General features: G+C 41.9%; 1 long non-coding RNA gene across 1 annotated transcript in view; it reads right to left on the bottom strand.

Annotated features, from left to right (window-relative positions):
* Window positions 1–458: 458 nt before the first annotated feature.
* The window catches only part of LOC146831246 (uncharacterized), a 525,430-nt gene continuing 506,523 nt past the window's right edge, over window positions 459–19,365 (bottom strand). Inside the window, exon 4 of the long non-coding RNA XR_014961257.1 lies at window positions 459–655. This is a non-coding gene — a long non-coding RNA (uncharacterized LOC146831246). The remainder of the gene's footprint in view (window positions 656–19,365) is intronic.

Raw genomic sequence — 19,365 nt, 5'->3', positions numbered from 1 at the left:
CACATGATTGCAGCTGAAATAGTACTTACACATGTCTAAAGCACTAGAAAATATGTCTTTCTCATCATATTGTGAGCCTCGACTAGCTTAAAACCACTAAAAAGCTGAGGCTGTTGGTGTTCACATCTTTAGGGAATCCCTATCTTTTAGCATCAATAATTCCCAGCAAAAACATAGGATGATGACAGTTTATGACATTTGGTTCCTGGGTGTATTCACACATTTGCATCTCATAGTTAGGGTTTAGCCACTCACAGAAAATCCAGTGATCACATTTATATTGTGCAGGAAGTACATTCAAGCTATTCGTTCGGTATTTATGTGCCACTCATTACTGAGTGACGTTTAAATACTCTAGTCCAAACCCTGAGAGGATAGTGTCTGGAAAAGACCAGAGTCTGTGGTGCAATATGCATTTAGCTCCCCTATAGCACTGTTGGGTACTGTTTCATCAGCTCCCCTTCCTTGTTTTTATGTTGAGGGGCATTTTCCACAGAACAAGAGGACTGTATCTAACTTAATATTTGCGACAAGAGTGACGGTTCTTCTCATTGAGTATTCAGCAGCAGGAGTTTTGAGGTTTTGTGGGCATTGTACAAAGCTGATTCCAGTGTTCTCGAAGGTGGACTTTTCTTAGGTCTGTCCCACCAGCCTCCTGTAATAAAACAAAACATAAATTAAACTACGTACATATATACAGATATTGATGGGTTTTGAGCACCCCTCTCAATCCCTTGGTCATGTCGTTTTGTATTTTATTCACCACAAAATACAGCATGGATAAATTGGTCCACTCACTTCAGTCATCAGCACTTTTGCACTGTGATTGACGGCATATTCCTGGTCAAATGTGCACAACTGTTTCAAAAGTGTACTTCAGTGTCACGGCTTTTGGCCCAATACTTTATTTAGCTAAATATTTTTTCTTTTGATTCTTTTTCCTTTTTTATTTTCATCATTGTGTGTTTAAACTACGTCTTTATGTTACATTTATACAAAGCTAATAGTATTGTTATTGACTAATTGTGTAATTTAATGTATTGTGTTTAGGCACTTGTCAGAACCACTATCAGAGGGCGACAGGGCAGAAAGGGCTACTGGACCCAACTGTGGTGGCTGAGGCCTTTTACTCCTGATGTCCTGGGGCTTGACTGACTATGGATCCTGGACAATTGGGCCAATTAGCCCTTCTGCACTTGACTTTCAGTGTTAGCAGTGGATGAGCAGTTAAGGCTCGCGCTGGGGGAAGTGTAGATACAGGTGAGTGAACACGACTCTTAACTGAAAGTGCACAGTCAATCAATTTTCAGTTGTTTACTTGCTTTTATAAGAAACATAAATATTTTCTTTCTAACTCTGCACATTGAAAGATGTAACAATATTCAAAAGCAATAACACAATTCCCCTTGAGGTTGGGGCTCTAGTGTGTGTCAGTAAAATCCTCGTCCCATCCTCCTGCTTGTAATGTAGTTATTCCCTTTTTACTGATGGCGGCATCCAGGGAATGCACACTAGTAAGCCGTTATGAAAAGTTCCAATTTGATTTTTAGGAATTGTCCAAAAGGGTCTATGGTGCTGCAGCACTTTCAGCAGCCGGTCCGCTGTGGGCCCAAAGGCCTAGTTTCAATCTTACATGCTCCTGCAGTATGGAAGCATTTGGTGTCATGCAGGGTGCCATGAGCATGGCCACTCACAAGTTCTGATACTGCTGAGAGAAGTCGGGCTGCTTGGTGTACATGCAGCAACATATGGCCGGAGCAGGCTCACTCAGCCAAGCGGTGCTGTACACTCTCCCCAGTGATCGGAGCAGCTCCTAGCTTATGAAGACGTGGCAAGTCAATCTTCTCCAGTGGGGGAGGGGATTCGATCATTCAGCTCCCAACCGGAGCCCAGCGATGGTGCAACATCTTCCTCAGCATCCTCCACAGTGATTGGGTCAGTCAGGGCAGATCTTGTTGTGTGGGCTCAACCTGCTGGTCACAGCCTTATTTTAGTACCAGTCAATGGCCTGTAATCTTTGGCAATTTAGTATTGTCAGCCCTTCCTGGCATAGCATGGCACAGTACCTCAAGACACAACATAGATGCCTCAAGTGCAATTGCCCACACCACAGCTGCCCCACTGGGCACACGGGATTCATGAGTCCTGGCATGCTGGTCACACAAATTACTCAATGGTGACCCCCTCTGGGATAAAGGGTCACCACAATGAGGCAGAAGGGGATTGGTGCTCCCATCATAGCGCTTGATGCATGGCTTAGTCTATGGTGGCCCTTTCCTTCCATCAGAGGGTCACTAAAAACAATCCTGCAATGGGGCAATGACCTCACCGCACAGGAAGTCCTCACTGTAGCGCTCCCCACTGTACCTTGCTGCCTTCAATGCTCTCCTCTTCCTGACATGGCACATTGGTCTTGGCAAGCAGGCAGGCACTGGTGTTCCAACTCCGGGGAAGGTGATCTTGGTTTCCCTGGGTGATGACTCCTCACCCAGCAGAGAGACTAGCAGGCCTTGACCGCCAATCCTGGTCACAGACAGAAGTCTTTCAGAGCTTCCTCTTCCCACATAGCCTGTCAGGCTGCTTGACAGATGGCAACATTTCAGGTCTCAACCAAGGCCGGACTGGGAACTGAAAGCAGCCCTGGCAAATTTTGCCACACCAGCCCCCATCAGGCACATTGCGAGCAAGCCCGACCACTACTAAGGGGATTTGGGGGGGGTTGCCTCCCAAGAAATTTTTTGAAAAAGACAGGCCAAAATGGTGCATTTTACAGCACATTTTTCATTACATATTTAATTGTATCAACTTTCAAAGCACAGTAAATAGTATATGATGACCCTAAAGAGCACCAGGTTACCCACCCAGTCATAAGTACACATAGACATTCTTACAGAGAGCACCAAAAATAGGCACGAATAGTGAATCAGAGAGAACAAAGTAAAAGTGAGACCAGCCCCCACATGGTGTGTAGTGAGCAAGCTCAGTGAGCAACCACTACTAGGGGGAGTTTGGGGGGTTCTCACCTGAAGAAGATTTTGGAGACAGAAAGGCCAAAACAATGCATTTTTCAACACATTTTTCATTACATATTGGATTGTATTCATTTTTAAAGGATAGTAAACGATTAACTAACTGCATAATGTATTGTCAACTATGTCAGAATCACAAATATTTTTTTTTGGGGGGAATATCTCCGATAGTGCCCGAAATACAATAAAACAAAAATAAAATATTAGATCCTTGATAGTAAATGCTATTTTGAATTCCAAGTTTGAGGAGTGTGAGCCAGGGGCATGAAGCAGGCTTGCTGACCTGCCCGTGTTGGGTGGGGTTATGGTGACAATGGTAACATCAGTACTTCCCACATGATATTGGGCGTTTACAACTGGTAATTATCGTTCATTTAATTAGCCGCCATTCACATCTACATGACACATTCTACCAGAAACCTGCTATTCCGGGTAGACAACCAGAATTCAGGCTTTCAGCACCGGATACCATTATCTTGACAAACATTGCCATGAGGCTGCCAGAAACTTCCAAACACCTGGCATTTGTTACCCAAATTCGGCAGTAGATACTGTCGAAAGGCTCAAATAAAAACAACAACCTGTCAGATCTCACCATTAAAGAGCAAACAGATACCAAAATCAAATGCTTCCTTAAAATTAACAAGAGGGGGCTAAAATAAAATCTGATCTTTTAATAAACATTTTGGATGTTGCAAAAACATCAGAGGTTTGCTGGATATTGGAAAAAAAAAACCTGAAACACTGAGTAGTACTAACTGTATTTCTGGAAAATGTTACTATGCTCGAGCCTCGTTATCGGTGCCCGAAATACATTCAGAGAAGCTTGCCAACTATCACCACAACCTGGTCCGTGACATGTTTTTAAGCTGCCAAACATTTAAAGAAATTATATAATAGTCTGCAACTTTCCAAATAATATATATCTGTAATATCTTGCCAGACACTCACAATCGTTGACAGAAGTGATGTAACTACTGTAAGGTTGCTGAAGAATTCCTTAAACGACACATCTCTAAGAAGCGGTTTATTCAGCAGAAAATCGAACGGCAAAGCCAACAGAACAGAGTCCAAATATCTGTCACATTCTCAACCCAACCTTGAGAGCAAAACCGTAATATGTAGTATTCACTTCAGGACATTCCTGGAAGAACTACTCAAACAGGCCCTTGTGCGCAGCAACCGAACAGAACCGGCCTGCGCCCACCTGACTGTGCCCAGCCCATGATGAATCCTGATGATGTCCCTGCACCACCCACTCCGAGTGGACCGTGACGGACGGGATGACACACGACAGACACCAGGCCTGAGTGACAGACACTCACCTGCGGGTCCGGCAGAGGAAAGCAGAAGAACTAGCCTGGGCCTAAGCAAGCCAAACGCGAACATTTAATTGCACCAGCCTGGCCCTCGCCCTCAATGCGCATGACACAATTGGACACCAGGCAGCCCCAGCCCCGCCCCCACCCTCAAGATCGTGCGCAGACGCTGACACAGAGACTTCTGGGCGCTGCGAGCCTGCAGGGCCCCTTATTAACATATCACTGATCTGCCCCAAAGAAATGCCACATGAATGGTATGCCAATCATGCCAGTTTTGTTTTTTCCTCCCGCAGTAATTCGGGCCGTGACTCTGTGAGTCAGGTCACTGACTTATGGAGTCACAGCCCGAAAATCAGTCCCCTATCATAAAACCAGCCCCCACACCATCCGGCCTACTGGGAGATTGCCCGGTGCCCGGAATCACCAGTCCGGGCCTGGTCTCAACCTCCCATTCTTTTAAGTTTTATGTTGGGGTTCTGATTCTTTTGAAGTGTACATTTTGCTTTTTCTTCTTCCCTCTTGAAAGGCTGTCTGCCACAGCAGGAAAGGCTCCAAAGTTGATAAACCCACAGCACAGTTAATGGGAGTGACCAGAGTTCACACATGGGTGTCAGCCAGAGTGATATGTGCATCAAAAGCTTAATGTTGGGCTACCAGCAATTTTCTTAATTATTCCCTTATCATCCCCATCTCCTTCCTGAGATGTTTCCAGGCCCCTTTCTTGTGCTCTATCACTGAATCAAAGAGCAAACTTTTGAAGTGTAAAATGTGAGTCTCTTTTTCTGTTCCTTCAGTATAATGCACACATCTGTCTGGGGGATTCATCTACACCTCATGTCTTCACCAGGCAAGCCTCGGCTTCCCAAAATGGAGCCCAGGGTCCTTCATGTAATGCCTCATTGCAGGCTTAATTGCACTGAGTGCTCATTCATGGCATACATACTCTCTAGTACTGTTACCTCCATGCATTGTGTGACTACAGACAAACATACATTCAGCACATACATTCAGTCTACACACACTGCTCAGTACTGTAGCTTTTCTGTATTGTACCCGTGTGTGTTCTTTGCAAACACAAACTGGCAGCACACACACACTAACCATGTGCCTGCTGCAAAACACTTCACCCTTCATGTATTGTACTTCTTGCAAGCACACATACAAGTGGTACATGCTTTTATTGCACAAGCACTGCACAGCATCTCTCATAATGTATACTTTGCAGGCATGCATGCGCCCAGTGCATGCACTAACCAGAGATTTACTGGTTGAGTTGGACACACAGCAGCAGACCTTCAAAAGGGTGAGTGAGTCTGTAAGCCTCGCTTCAGTGAAATAGGATAAAAAATGACCTATTCACTTCTACTGATCACTACACGGTATGCTGCCACCACCGCGTTCGTGCTGCGTGACTCCTGGTGAAGGCGTTAGTCTTCCCCCACTATGATGGTAGCACTTTAGGTGCCCCTCACATTCCAACAAGACAGCAATCCATAAGACAGGCCTATGTCCATTTTTGCCTCTGACAAAAATCAGCATTAGGGATCCAGGCAACAATACATTTGAGCAATCAGGGCAGGGGTACATGCCATTTACCAGGCAGAGGGCACTCTGTCAATCTATTCAGGGGACATAAAACATTTTGCTGTTGCAACATCATCTTTTCCATATTGCATTAAATGAGCATCAATTTAAGCAGTGTTTCTTCAGGTATACTTGCTCAAATGGAAGTATAACAGACACTTAGATGCCTGCCACAGGGTGCAAGGTTTTCCAGTACAACCCCTTTTTTCAATGGGAGCCTGTGTTGTCGGTCGGAACACAGGCTCCCATTGAAGTCAATGAGAGTCTGACTGAACGGTGTTCGGAAACATCGTAATCAGTTGGTCAGACTCCCCGAAACAGAGTTGGTCTGAGACCATTCCGACTGATATCAGAATGCTTTCCGACTGATATCATAATGAGGCCCTTAGTGTTGCAAGAGTTTTGTGGAAAAAGTAGATTGAGATGTCAATTCTCCTGTTCAGGAAAAATAATGACACAGCAGAAAAAAATCAGAAACTCAACTACCCATCTCTACCCCAGTCATTTTGCAAGGTGATGAGAAAAAATGGGGCCTATTTCACAAAGGTAAATGAACAAGTGTATATTTACACACATGTATATTTACTCCTATACCTAGGTGTAAAGACTATTCACCTTTCTGAGTGGAGATTTATACTACATGGCTTCATCCCCTTTAAAGATGATGGGGTGGAACCTCTTGCAACAGAAGTTATTAGTGTAAAATTACTACGAGCAACTTTTCACCTGTTGAAGGCTATCTCTGCCACTGGGGAGATCTGCCTATATGGGGCGGCTCCTCCATGTGGGTGGAGGAGCGTCGCCCCAATGCTTTCTCGCAGTGCGAAAAGCAGAAACATAAAATGGTATTATAAATACCAATTTATGCTTCTGCTTCTCGCACTGTGAGAAAGCAGACGGGTTTGGTTGGGGGCGGGTGGTTGGGCGGCCCTGCTCTGGGGCAGGGGAGGAATGGCTTGCCCACTCTGAGGGCACTTACAATTTGGTCGGCCCCTGGGCCACCCAAACCACTCTCTCTTTTCTCCATGTAGGCTGCATGCAGTCTCCATGGAGAAAATGGCCTCCCCATAGACACCTGTGTGGTCGGCATCCCAGCCAATCACAACGCTGCCATTGTAGCATTGTGATTGGCTTAGTGGAGGGAATAGAGGTTGCATGTTTCCTGTGAGGAGCAGAGAAGACCCGGAACAACATGGAACCGGACTGGGCCAGCGAAGGTAAATTAACTATTTTTTTTATATTTCAAATTAACCCCCCTCCCCCTGGCACGGCCCCAACCCCACCACCCACGAGTCATGCCAGCCGCGACTTTTGCCTATGACAATGTAAAGGGAAATGTAATACCATTTATTACTCTTTTAAAAAAAATATTGTGAATATTTGAAATATTTTATGTAAAATCATTTAAAATATTAATTTACAGAAAATATTAACATGTAATAAACAAATTGCAGCAGCTTAACTCATCAAATTAAAAGTGTATTACATTTTAAAATGCAGTTTGTGTCTATGGTGTAGTACATTATGAACCAGATTTGTAAGCAGAATGTTCATTTCCTCATGTTCTTGCATGGTTGTGTCTTAGGCTCCATATTCTGTGTGCCATGATTTTATTTTCCCTCTTGTCAACCATCATCTCTGTGTGTGGGCTCCTCAAATAAAACATTTTCTCATCTTCTTTGCTTGGTCTGCTGAGTTCTTCACATTGTTTTCTTGTACATCACTTGTTCCTTTCCAATGTTCACACATTTAAACCTCTGCTGATAAACTACTTCCAAGAAAAAAGATTTTTGTGAATGTGGATGGAGAGCCCTGGGTTAGGATTCCATACGTGGTCCACACAGGCATCCCTACCGCCATCGTTGCACCATGCGTCATGGAAGGTTCAATTATCTGTCATTAAAAGTCTTCAAAATAACTAACAACTTCCTCCTCTCAGGATCCAAGGAGTCCGCTCACGGCCTGGTACCATCTTGTTAATTCAAATGTCTACAATTAGACCTCTAAGACCTCAAATCTCACTGCACTTTAGCACATGTAAAAATAAGCCTTCGAAGGAATTACCATTGAAGTTGTCCTTCTCCATAAAAATAAGACAATTTTCCATCTTTTTGTGGCATTCTGATATTCGTTTAATTTTCAGAGAACAGTCTCTAGAGCATGTTACAGACCTGTAGAGTTGTTTATGGTGTTATCCTGCAGCACACGTTTCATTTGCCTTTGTAACATTTGTCACAGCTATGGTTGATGCATTTTGTTCTAATAGCAGTGATTGTGTCTCTTCTGTTTTTTCTTTTAAATGAATGCACCTATGTAATTTGAGTTCATATATTTTATAACTTTTTATGACAGTGAAACTTGCAAGAACATCAGTGTATTGACATACTTAGGTGTGGCATAATTTTATTACCACTAAGGTAGAAGCCAAAAGCCTATTGTGAGCTGCCCTTTCCACTGCAAGTGAAAGCAACAGGTTTTCAACAGATGTTTTCTTCTGTGTATTTCCACACCTCAGGGGATTTCCTCTTTGGTATGGTAAATCACTAGGTTTAGCATTGTTTCATTATTTTTTTTTAATCTGCCCTTCTTCAAAGTAGGTCAAAAGAGATTGATGCATTTTCATCAATGGAAATTGCCTCTATTTAGAGAGATGGGATCACCTCACAATCGGTGCTAAATTGAGCTGTTGGTTTCAAATTTGGCCCATCAGCACTTATGTTTAGGACCAACACTTATTTGTTCTTTATCTTCATCAGATAGAGGTCTGGAGCAAGAAAGAGAAAAACATAAAAGTAGTATAGCAAAAGGAAGAGAAAAAGGGGAAAACAGTGCCAGCAAAATAAAGCAGGGATAAAAAAAGAACCTGAAAGAGAGGGATAAAAGAGCAGGGAGAGTATGGTGGTGGACGAAAGAGACATAGGGCCTGATTTAGATTTCGGCAGACAAGTTACTCCATCACAACGGTGACAGATATTCTGTCTGCTGAAATATAAATCCCATAATATCCTAATGGATTTAGGATTAGAATATCCATCACCATTGTGACGGAGTAACCCATCCACTGTAATCTAGATCAGGCTGACAGTTGGAATCAGGACTAGGTTGCCTTTGTACTAGCTACACCGACATTCAATAGCACCACCACTTATGCAACTTTTGCAACTAAACCGCTCACTCACTGTGACCTTAAATCAAATATTTGATTGCTGAGACAAAATAAAAAAATCAATATTCTCTCCAGTTATATAATTCACTAATGACTGCACCCTGGCTAAAAAAAATGTCATTAGCAATATTGGTCTATTTGTCAAAAGACTCTCAAGTGCAGTGTCGTTTTGATAACCTTCTTGTATACGACCATGGGCAAATAATAATAGGGTGTAAAATATAACCATAATATTTAAAGTTGGGTTGATTCTAAGTAATATTTGTCAAAAAATATTTAAATTGCAATATCTATAAATACGTCGCTTTGATTTCTAATAACAGTGGCACATTCTGCTTGTTCGGAAATCTAGTTGGCTATGGTTTTTGGGAGTGCTTTAAATGGAAATATAGAATTGCAGGGACTCACTCTTTAGAGTACCTGTTTGCTCCTGAAATGTGCTGATACTCTCCAATTAAATATATTGCAGCAGTGGTGACAAGTGCAGGTACTCTCACTTGCAAATTGAAGAAGTGCAGGCAATCAGTACCGGGCAGTACCTGCCCATTTCAAGCACTGATTGACAGTGATGAGAGAATGATGAAGTCTCAAATAGGAAGCGTTGTACTAAGCAAACATTGTGCTTTACTTGAGTTCGACTTGGGAAATGTCTGTGTAGAATCTATTAAGGTTGGCTTTAGTGGAGAATTGGAGAGAGGACTGCATTTGTGAGGAGGAATGGCAACATTTTATGTGGCTATCTTCACGGGCCTAGATACTGGCCTGTCATAATCCCAGGGGCAAACTGCAAACCTGCTAATTAAAAATACTGTGAGATGCCATAATTAACAGGTTGTAATTTCCATCTGAATCCAATTGCACTTGCTTTCTTCAATTCTAAAATGTACAAAGCTGCATTATGTCCTGTTTGACCTATTGATTTCCACAAGGTCTTGCTGGACGAAAGTCAGCAGACAATCATCAGCGAAAGCATAATATATGCAAGACTTGGAATACTGCCAATCCAGGAACAAAGTGGAGTCTATACCCAAAATGGGTTGAGCGACCATTGTTGATCACGGTTTATGCATCAATTTTTTCACTCTCAGGGTCATGTTTATCAAAATGTCACACTATGCGACACAGCAAGACACCTTACTTCACTGCATTACATGACAAGGAGAGAGCGTGATATGCCATATGTATCTTCTTTACATGCCACATTCCTGTCCTCTCCTTGTCCTGGCGCGCTATGTGCTACTGAGTGCCAATGCAGGCATCCTTGGACCATGGTGCAAGGGTGCCTGCATTGCAGGAAAGATTATTTTTGTGCAGGAAGGGGCAACTGCCTGCACAAAAAACAATCCTTTGAGCCTGTTTCAGCAGACATAAAAAGAGGAAAAAACAAGGAGAAATAAAGATATTTCTCCTTGTCACCCTTACCCTGGGTAGACTTAGCATTTTGACACATTTTCAGGTCTAACACTCATGGTAAATCGGGGAATGTGACAAAAACCATGGGTGGATGCAACTTAAGCTGCCTTGCGTTACTCCAGATTTACCAAGCCATGCAGGGCCAAGCACAATCAAGGTGATAAATATCGCCTTCAGCATCCTGGTGTTTGCACACACCTGTTCCAGAGATCATATGCAAAAAACTAGCCTACAGAAAAACGTTTAACTCATTTCCCTTATGGTGCACTTTTTATTTAAAAATTAACAAAGCTATTTATTGGTGCAGAAGGGCCCATTGTGAATAGTTGTAGGCGGAATGAAGTGGTAAAGGAAATGTAAAATTGGTTGCTCATTCTCTTAACAAAAGTTCTCAACACTGATGTTTTTCTCAGGTAGAAGGTGCAAATTCTTGATTCCACCTCAATCTCCTGATAGCGTTCCTAAAACTCATGTATACATTTTTAATAGGCGAGGGCCTCCTATAGGCATTAACTCAGACACAGTGCAGACAAGCATGTTCAGATGGATATTTTGCTAGAATCCTGTGGCTGTATTACAATAAGTGCCCCGGGGGCGCAACGCACATTTGTGTGCCCCCGAGGCACTTTTGTATCACAGAAAGGGGCTCAGATGCTTGTGTGTCCCACGATGCTTGTGTGTCCCCTTCAGTAAAACCAGTAGTGCTGGTGCACTTAAAGTGCCAGCGATCCGATCAGGGGGCGTTCCTTCATTTGCATAGGGATGTGCCCTATGCAAATGAGGGAATTCCTTTGCCTCTGCGCCCTTGCCATTTTACAGATGTGGGTTCAGAGGGATGATTGTTCCTTACATGAATGAATATGCATTTCCAATTTCAGTTTACTAATTACTAGAGGAGATCATATTAGAGAGATCTCCAAATTCTCATGTTATTATTCTGCATAGCTCTAGCTGAACTCTTGGTGTATATGATTGTAGCCCGCCTACATTCCAACAGAAGATTTGGGCCAGCAGTGTTAACCCTATATCTTTATACTATTGTCTTGAGGGTAATCTATATGAGCTTGATATCAATTTAGTAGTAGAGTTGTCTAATTCCTGGTCCTCATTGGATGACTGATGGGACCCTTATTTCCAACCCCTCTCGGCACAAAACAAGGTCCATCGAGGACAAAGAGAGTGGTGAAATAAAATTTTGAATTTCCCGACATCTGTGGTTTTGGGTCCAGTAGACGCTACAGCATAGGTATCTCACAACTGACAACTCACAATCCAATGGTTTTGGGAAAGAGAACAACTGGTTTCAGAGCTAGGCCTAACTAACTTTAGCTTTAGTTCAGTGGTTTAGGAACAGATGTTATGTGTTCTCTTAGGCGTGACAGAGCATATTATTGTGGCCTGACAAATGTAAGCATACCTAGCGTACCAAATGTTTGCATCAATGATTGACAAAGGAGAAGCTGGTGCATTGCTTACACATTAGGACTATGACTGCAAAATAGATTACAAGCTCAGAGAATTGGGGCCCAATGTTTCATGGCATTTTGTGGTCACTAAGTCAGTGATTCTCAAATTCACAGGTTTTGTAGCTGCAAAATTCAAGGATGTAATTTGTGCTTTTAGTGGATGTATCCAACTATGAAAGTCGTTTTGCGAAAATGAAAAGTATTTCTGATTAAAAAAGAGATCTTTGCAACTCATTTTTAATGGCTCTCCCCCCACCCCATCTTCCCAAATCGAAAACGTTTTTAGGTTTAACTCATTTCTTATTTTTAAAGATCAAGTTTTAACATACTCTTGCCTGCATCCACAGGCCGGTGAGGCACACTTCAATGCTCAACTCACATCTGTTGAAACAGAAAAAGAAGGAGCTAGAAAAAAAGACATAAGAGAAAAAGCTAAAAAACAAGAGAGCATGAAAATCCCCTTTCCACCCCAACTTATCACCCGCCCCCCATAGGTATCATGCAGCTTGCATTGGGTGTCATCCTGTTCTCTGAAGTTTTCCTATTGGACTTTCCATGGGCACTCGCCTGTCTTGAAATTACTCCTTTCACATCTGTGAGGAGGGCTCTCGTGGAAGCTAAATGACCATATGAGATCTCTGGGACATTAACTCTCTGTACTCCTTAGATGGATAGGTCAACAGAGGGCCCCAATTATCTTCATATGCTTTCCCTCATCGGTTGAGGCCAGTACTAGATTTTTCCAAGCCAGAATCTTCCACCCTAGAAATCCAGACTTGCCAGGACGGTTCTTTGCCAGTTCCCCATTTCCCCTGGCCCACAGTCGGCACTGCGCCTATTGCATGCTTATTTGTTTGCCCTGTAGCACCCTGGAAAATGTTGTTTTAAAGCATGACCTGTCCATTTAAGAGACACAAGCTGCTTCAAATAATAATCACAGTTTTGGAATGCACATGCAGGGGCCGACGTCTGCCCTCCTTTTCTAGCCACCATCCATGCATTTCCGCCATTCACAGGGAGGCCCAAATGGTGACTTCCCTTTTTAAAAGTCCTTAGGCTGTTCATTTTTCAACCTCCTACAAATGGAAAGTTTGCCATGCGACCTATTAATACACAGGCCTCATAGCATATTGCATCGTTTTACAAAGCAGTCAGTGGTCACTTTGCTCATCTAGGTTTGGAAACAAGGATTACTGCAGTGGGGCTATAATGGCTGAATCAAATGGTCCTGTAGCTGAAAATGAACACTAAAACCTTTCTCAAGGAACATCTGACAAGATGATTCCCCTGGCACTCAAATTCATTGTCTACGCTCTTTGTTGGACCATTTGAGGGATGGGATTTGGGCACAGACACAGATCGCTGTTCCATCACTTGGGTGATTTTACAAGAGTATTATCCTTTACCATCGATGTATGTCATGCTACACCAGGTGTTGTCAATTCTGATGTATAACAAATTAGCTTTATGAGGGGTGTACCACTTGGAAGTAACAATTAGTGCATTTTAAACAGGGTGATATGTTGAAGAATTATTTCCTCTGTAAGTTTGAGTTGTTTGAGGCTGTACAGTGCTCCTGTAGCATTCACATTTTTTATCACTAGAATCCTGTTTAAGTATCTAGATGGGTCCATGAAGATATTTAGTTGTGTTCACTAAATCTGAACAAGATTTTTACTGTTGTAACATGCAGCTTGTACTTCCCAAATTTGGCAGACTTTTTTGTGGTGTTTGAAGCACCTACTTGATTACTTGTGGTATCTGGCTGTTCCTTGTTTGAGTGTGTGTGTGAGGAACTTTTCATTATTCCTGGTTCTTAGAGTGTTATGATGGGGATTGGAATGTTGGAGTCTGAGGTGTTGGAGGAGTTGGAGCAGTGGTTAGAAATTGGGTTGGAAGAGGGAAATGTATTGAATTCCTGATTAAACTTCTCCAAGATAAGTCTTATACACCTGTGATCCTTTTTTACTACACTGGTGATGAGCGGGCAGTGATGAACCCTTTGAGTATTCTTCATGAATCTAAAGTACCTCAACACCCAATGCATACTGAACAGACCCGCACTTTGAATAGAAGCTGAGTTGCCACTTCACCTTGTGTTCGAAGGTGTTTATTTCTAACTTTTCGGTGAAGGCTAGTGGTCAAAGTTAGTGTATTTTATTGCCCTCAGCCTAACATATACTTCAGAGTGACCATTCACCCATATGGCAATCTGCCTGCCATTGCTGCCTCATGACTGTTCTCTGGTGTACGCCTTTAGACTTCACACGCTTCCTCCATCTTCTTGCTCGGCAGTTCATTCTTACGTCACCCTGCGGCATCACAGTAGGGCACTCTGTTTGGGGGAGAGTGCACTTACCTTTTGTCTTAGTTGCACCGATCAATGCCTACTGCCCTTTGGTCCACAGCAACTTGTGCTGTTTGCACGGAGAAGGCTTTTACTCATGCTGCCTCTCTTCTTGGTTGAGTGAAGGCACATACCACACCGCAATCTTGGAGGTAGGTGGTTCAGTATTTAGCATTTGGCAACACCTATATTAGGCGAATGCTAGTGCAAACACACAGCATAACAAGGGCTAGCTGCATCTGGACTTGGCAAACTTTGCTAATTTTAAATACTTTTAAAATTCTTACAGGGACTCTGTTTGGAGAGGGAGTGCACTTACCTTTTGTCTTATTTGTGCATATCACTGTTAACTGTCTTTTAGTCCGCTTGTGCAGAGAGGGCTTTAACTCGTGCTTCCTCACTTCCTGGTTTGGTAAATGCACATGATATCCTATGTCTAGATTGTAAACATTGCCATTTTGAATGCAAAACAGACTTAGCACCACGATCAGTCTCACCTAGCAGATGCACTTCCGGAGCTAAAACAAGGGCAAATTCAGAAGGCGCGTACAAGCTGTTATGTATCCTGTTAAATGTCCGTTCCCTCATCAAACATAGTTATGAGTTCAAGACCTCTATCCCTGATTTGGTAGTCCCAAAGGATTTACCTCATTTAGATTAGACCGCGAAAATCGGATTGCGGTCATTTACCATGACAACTTAAAAATTACTTGTGAGGAAGCCTCTCAAATAGATTGCGAGGCTCTCATTTTCAAAGGCAAATTCATTTATACAGTAGAGTTTAATGGTCTACTTATTTATCAACCACCAGGCCCTACAATCAAATTCCTCCACACGCTCAATGGACTTATTGAGTCCTGCCTGCAGTATCCTAATTTTACAATGCTAGCTGATTTAAATTTGTATCTAAAGGATTCAACTAATACAGATACAGAACAATTGTTTGATAAATGTAACTGTTTTAACCTAGACCAATTGGTCAATCCAGTTACTCATATAGCGGGCCATACACTAGATGGCATCATTGCTAACAATAAGGAGTTAAAAGTCAAATCTATCTTACCACTATCCTGGACTGATCACAAAGCCATAGTTTTTACATTAAGAGCTTTAACCACAGCTACACGAATTAATGCAGCTCCGCAGACTGTTACCACTACAGCCTGGAGAAACATAAACACCACCAAATGTAACAATACTTTGTCTGATTCTCAGCTTATCCCAGCAAAGGATCCTGATGTAGCCTCTTCCAACTACAAGGACTGGATTAACGCAGCAGTCTCTCAATCAGTCCTTTGAAAACCTTTCAGAAAACACAGAAACAAGCCAACGGTCCTCTGGTTCTCACTGGACCTTGAATTTTTTACACAAAATTGTGGACATCCAGAACGTATGTGAAGAAGAAATACTGTGAGGCAGAAAAAACAAATACAAATAATATATATTAGAATACAAGAACGTGATTATAGATACTAAATCAAAATACATTACCAAGAAAATTAATTTTGGTCAAAAACTCAGATAAATCTTTTCAAAATGGTTAAAACATTGTCCAATCCTGATACCCTTAATACTTTGGTGCCCTACCAAACTATGTGCAACAAAATAGCAAATTTCTTCCAAGAAAGGGTACAGGAAATACACTGTAAATGTAACCCCAGCCAGAACACAAATTTGGTGGGAAATAGTTTCAATAGCTAGCAAATTGCATATGCTACCCCTCAGGAGTTCCCCCTTCTCAATGAGGAGAAAGTTAGATTGCTGATTGATCGCACCAAAACTGGCTCTCCATCAGACCCCTGTCCATCAATAATTTTGCAGTCAGTAACCAATACAATCTCGGGCCATCTGACTAAAATTCTAAATACGGCCATTCAGGCAGGAATCTTCCCAACCAACTAGAAGAAAGCCGCCATTCTTCCCCTGATGAAAAAGTCCTCACCTAACCCAAATGTGGGAAAAAACTATAGACCAATTCCCCGGCTTTCATTTAGAGTGAATATACTGGAAAAACACCAGAACTCGGAACTCTTGACATTCTTTGATGAAAATGAGATCTTAGCTGGTGCACAATACAGTTTCAGGAACAATCACAGTACAGTGCTGGTCGCTGCATCTGAGGAAATCAGAATGAATATGGACTGTGTAAGGAAAGCAGCAGTGATCCTGTTGGATCTTTCTAAGGCTTTTGATACTGTCTCCGACTCAGTACTCATTAAATGGCTTGCAACAACAGATGTTGGAGGGCGACCCTTGAGCATTTGACATCATTTCTCTTTAATACAGAACAAACAGAAGATCTAAGAGACTTTACTTCTATATCTTTCACATTACCATGTGCTGTCCCTCTGAGATCTTTGCTGAGCCTGACCCTTTCTAATATATATGTGGCACCTCTGGCCAAATTGATCAGATCCTTTTGCTTTTTCACTGTCTCCTATGTGGAAGGTATGCAAATTGTAGTCTCGATCTCAGGGGATCCTACAGATGTTGCTAATCATTTCAGTAAGTGTATGTGGGAGGCCGTAGGCTGGATAGGAGGCAATTGTTTCAAGCTAAACTCTGAGAAGTCAGAGGTCTTTTGGAATCCTGTATGGTGGTCTCAAGATTTGGGCCCCCTTCCCTCTCCAGTCTCCAAGGCTAGATTTCTAGGGGTAATTCTCTATAGCAAGCTCACATTTTCAGACCAGATTAATTAAATGATATCATCATGTTTTTACCTTCTAAGAACACTGAAAAAGATCCTCCCGTTCATCCCTTTTGATTTATAGAAAACAGTAATCGCCTCATCAGTGCTCTCTAGGATTGACAACTGTAATGCCCTCTATATGGGTATGCAGAAAAGGCGGATGAATACATGGAAAACCCTTCAAAATGCAGCAGCACATCTTCTCATGAAGATTCTAAAATATGCTTCAGTGTCTCAAGCCATCGAGAGGTTACACTGTCTCCCAGTCAGGAAAAGAATAACCTTTAAAGAATTTAGCTTGGCACACAAAGCACTTCACAATTCGAGCCCATGCTATCTGAGAAAGTTTTTCTGATGGTATTCCCTGGAAGATTACTCTGTTCTGGCTTCATTAAATTGATGGTTAGACCCAAAAATCAGGAAAGCTTCCTGGGGAGGGAGAAGTCTTTCGGACGCCACCATTTAATTGTAGCATGCGCTGCCTTTGCACCTCAAAGCTCAACCCTCTGTCCTGCAGTTCAGGAAACAACGTAAAACCTGGCTCTTTTCACAGGCCATGTGCATTTAGTAGCATCTTTTTGTCATTTTTGCCAACATGTGTTTACCATCTTCATTCCAGATAGTAGCACCAAGACGCCCTTGGGCAATTGACCACTTTACAAACTATCAATATCAATGCCGCACTGACTTCTTTATTTGGGCTGCAACATACAAGTTACCTTCTATTGCGAACAGCTGCATTGCTTTTGGCTGCAACCACAGGCCAACGTTGACGTCATCCTGTGGCATTGCAGTAGACACCAATGTTTTGCCCCGATCTTTGTTGGGGTTGCTACAGACAAGTTATTTTCTTTTGTGTACAGCTGCTTCACTTTTGACTGCTAATAGTCATCAGTCGCTACATGTGGATTGACAATTTAGTTAACACATTTTATTTTTCCGTTACTGCCAAATGGATAATTTCATTTCTACTACGTCACGCATTGGAATTGATTGTTGCTGGTCCTCTATTACTAGTGGTCATCGTAGACTGAGTTACCTCTCTCATGAAGATTAACTATTTTGCAACATTTTTTGCTCAGTTTTCAAACTGCAAATATAAACTTTGGGTTTCGTGTAGTACATCAAATACTGGTGTTCTCTTATGGGCTCCGGTATCTTCTTGGATAATGGTGTTGTTTTTATTTTATTTTGTTTTTGCAATTACTAGCATTAGTGATTTTGTCACAGCTTTCTAGACATTTGATTATGCAGAACATAAATGCTCCCCCATTTTTTTTATTTATACCTGGTGAACCTGTTTTGCACTGGGAAAAATGGAAGAAAGTTTTTAATCACTACCCTCTAGTGCGTGGTACTTCGCTGAGTGAAGAACAGAAAACATATTTACTTATGCACTGTTTAGGTCTGAAAGACCAATAAGTATTTGAGCATTTGCCTGACCTTTCTAAAGAAAATTCAGTGGGTTGAAATACATTTTAAATTTGTTTAAACAAGTTGGATATTCATCATCGCCCAAAAATAAGTACGGAGCTGGAACGCTACAGTTTTGTTAAACACATGCAGGGAGTGGGTGAATCTGCCGAAGAGAATATATCATCCTAACGCAAACTGGCTTCCACTTATAATTTTGGGTCTTCTTCTGAGGAGTGATTTCAGAATCAATTCATGTTGGGTTGTGTCATAGAAAAGGCCAAATAAGCATTGTGGCAGAAAGATAATCCTTCTTTATCAGATGCATTAACCATCGCCAAATCATATGAACACTTATGGCCTGTGTGGCAACAATAAAAAAACTAAAATGCCCCTTGGGAACTGGGGAATGGTGATACAATTTGAGTGGTTAAAACATGGCAGTATAAAAGGGATGAACAAAATCAATCTAAGAAGGCTCAGAGCAGATGTTTTAGATGTGGGAGTTTCATTCACTTGGCGAACTTTAATGATTGCCCAGGTTGAAAAGTTGTTTGTTAAAAATGTTGGAAGAAAGGACATTCTATCAAGTGCTACTAAGGAGGAAGAAATAGAAGTTAATTACACTTCAGAGAAAGAAGTGAGAATATTCATCAAATTCTGGTCAATGGTGAAAGCAATCCTTTTGATGAGGAATGTGTTGATGATGCTCCGGTTTATATTCTACGGTTCTGGAGCCCAGATTACTCTTATTCCAAAAGTTGTCTATGACTCAAAATTGAAAGGGAAAGTTCAAATATTCCAACTTGACATCAAGCCAAAAATATATTCTGGTGAACCTATCAAACATTTGGGTTATTGTAAAGGGTGCATGAACTTTTGAAGTAGATTTGTTGCAGGGAGTATTTATGTTTTAATAAAGGGAGACTCAATAAT

Source organism: Triturus cristatus, chromosome 5_1 (genome assembly GCF_964204655.1).
Source record: "Triturus cristatus chromosome 5_1, aTriCri1.1, whole genome shotgun sequence".
In the NCBI taxonomy this organism is placed as follows: Eukaryota; Metazoa; Chordata; class Amphibia; order Caudata; family Salamandridae; genus Triturus; species Triturus cristatus.
This window is presented reverse-complemented; position numbering and strand designations above follow the sequence as displayed.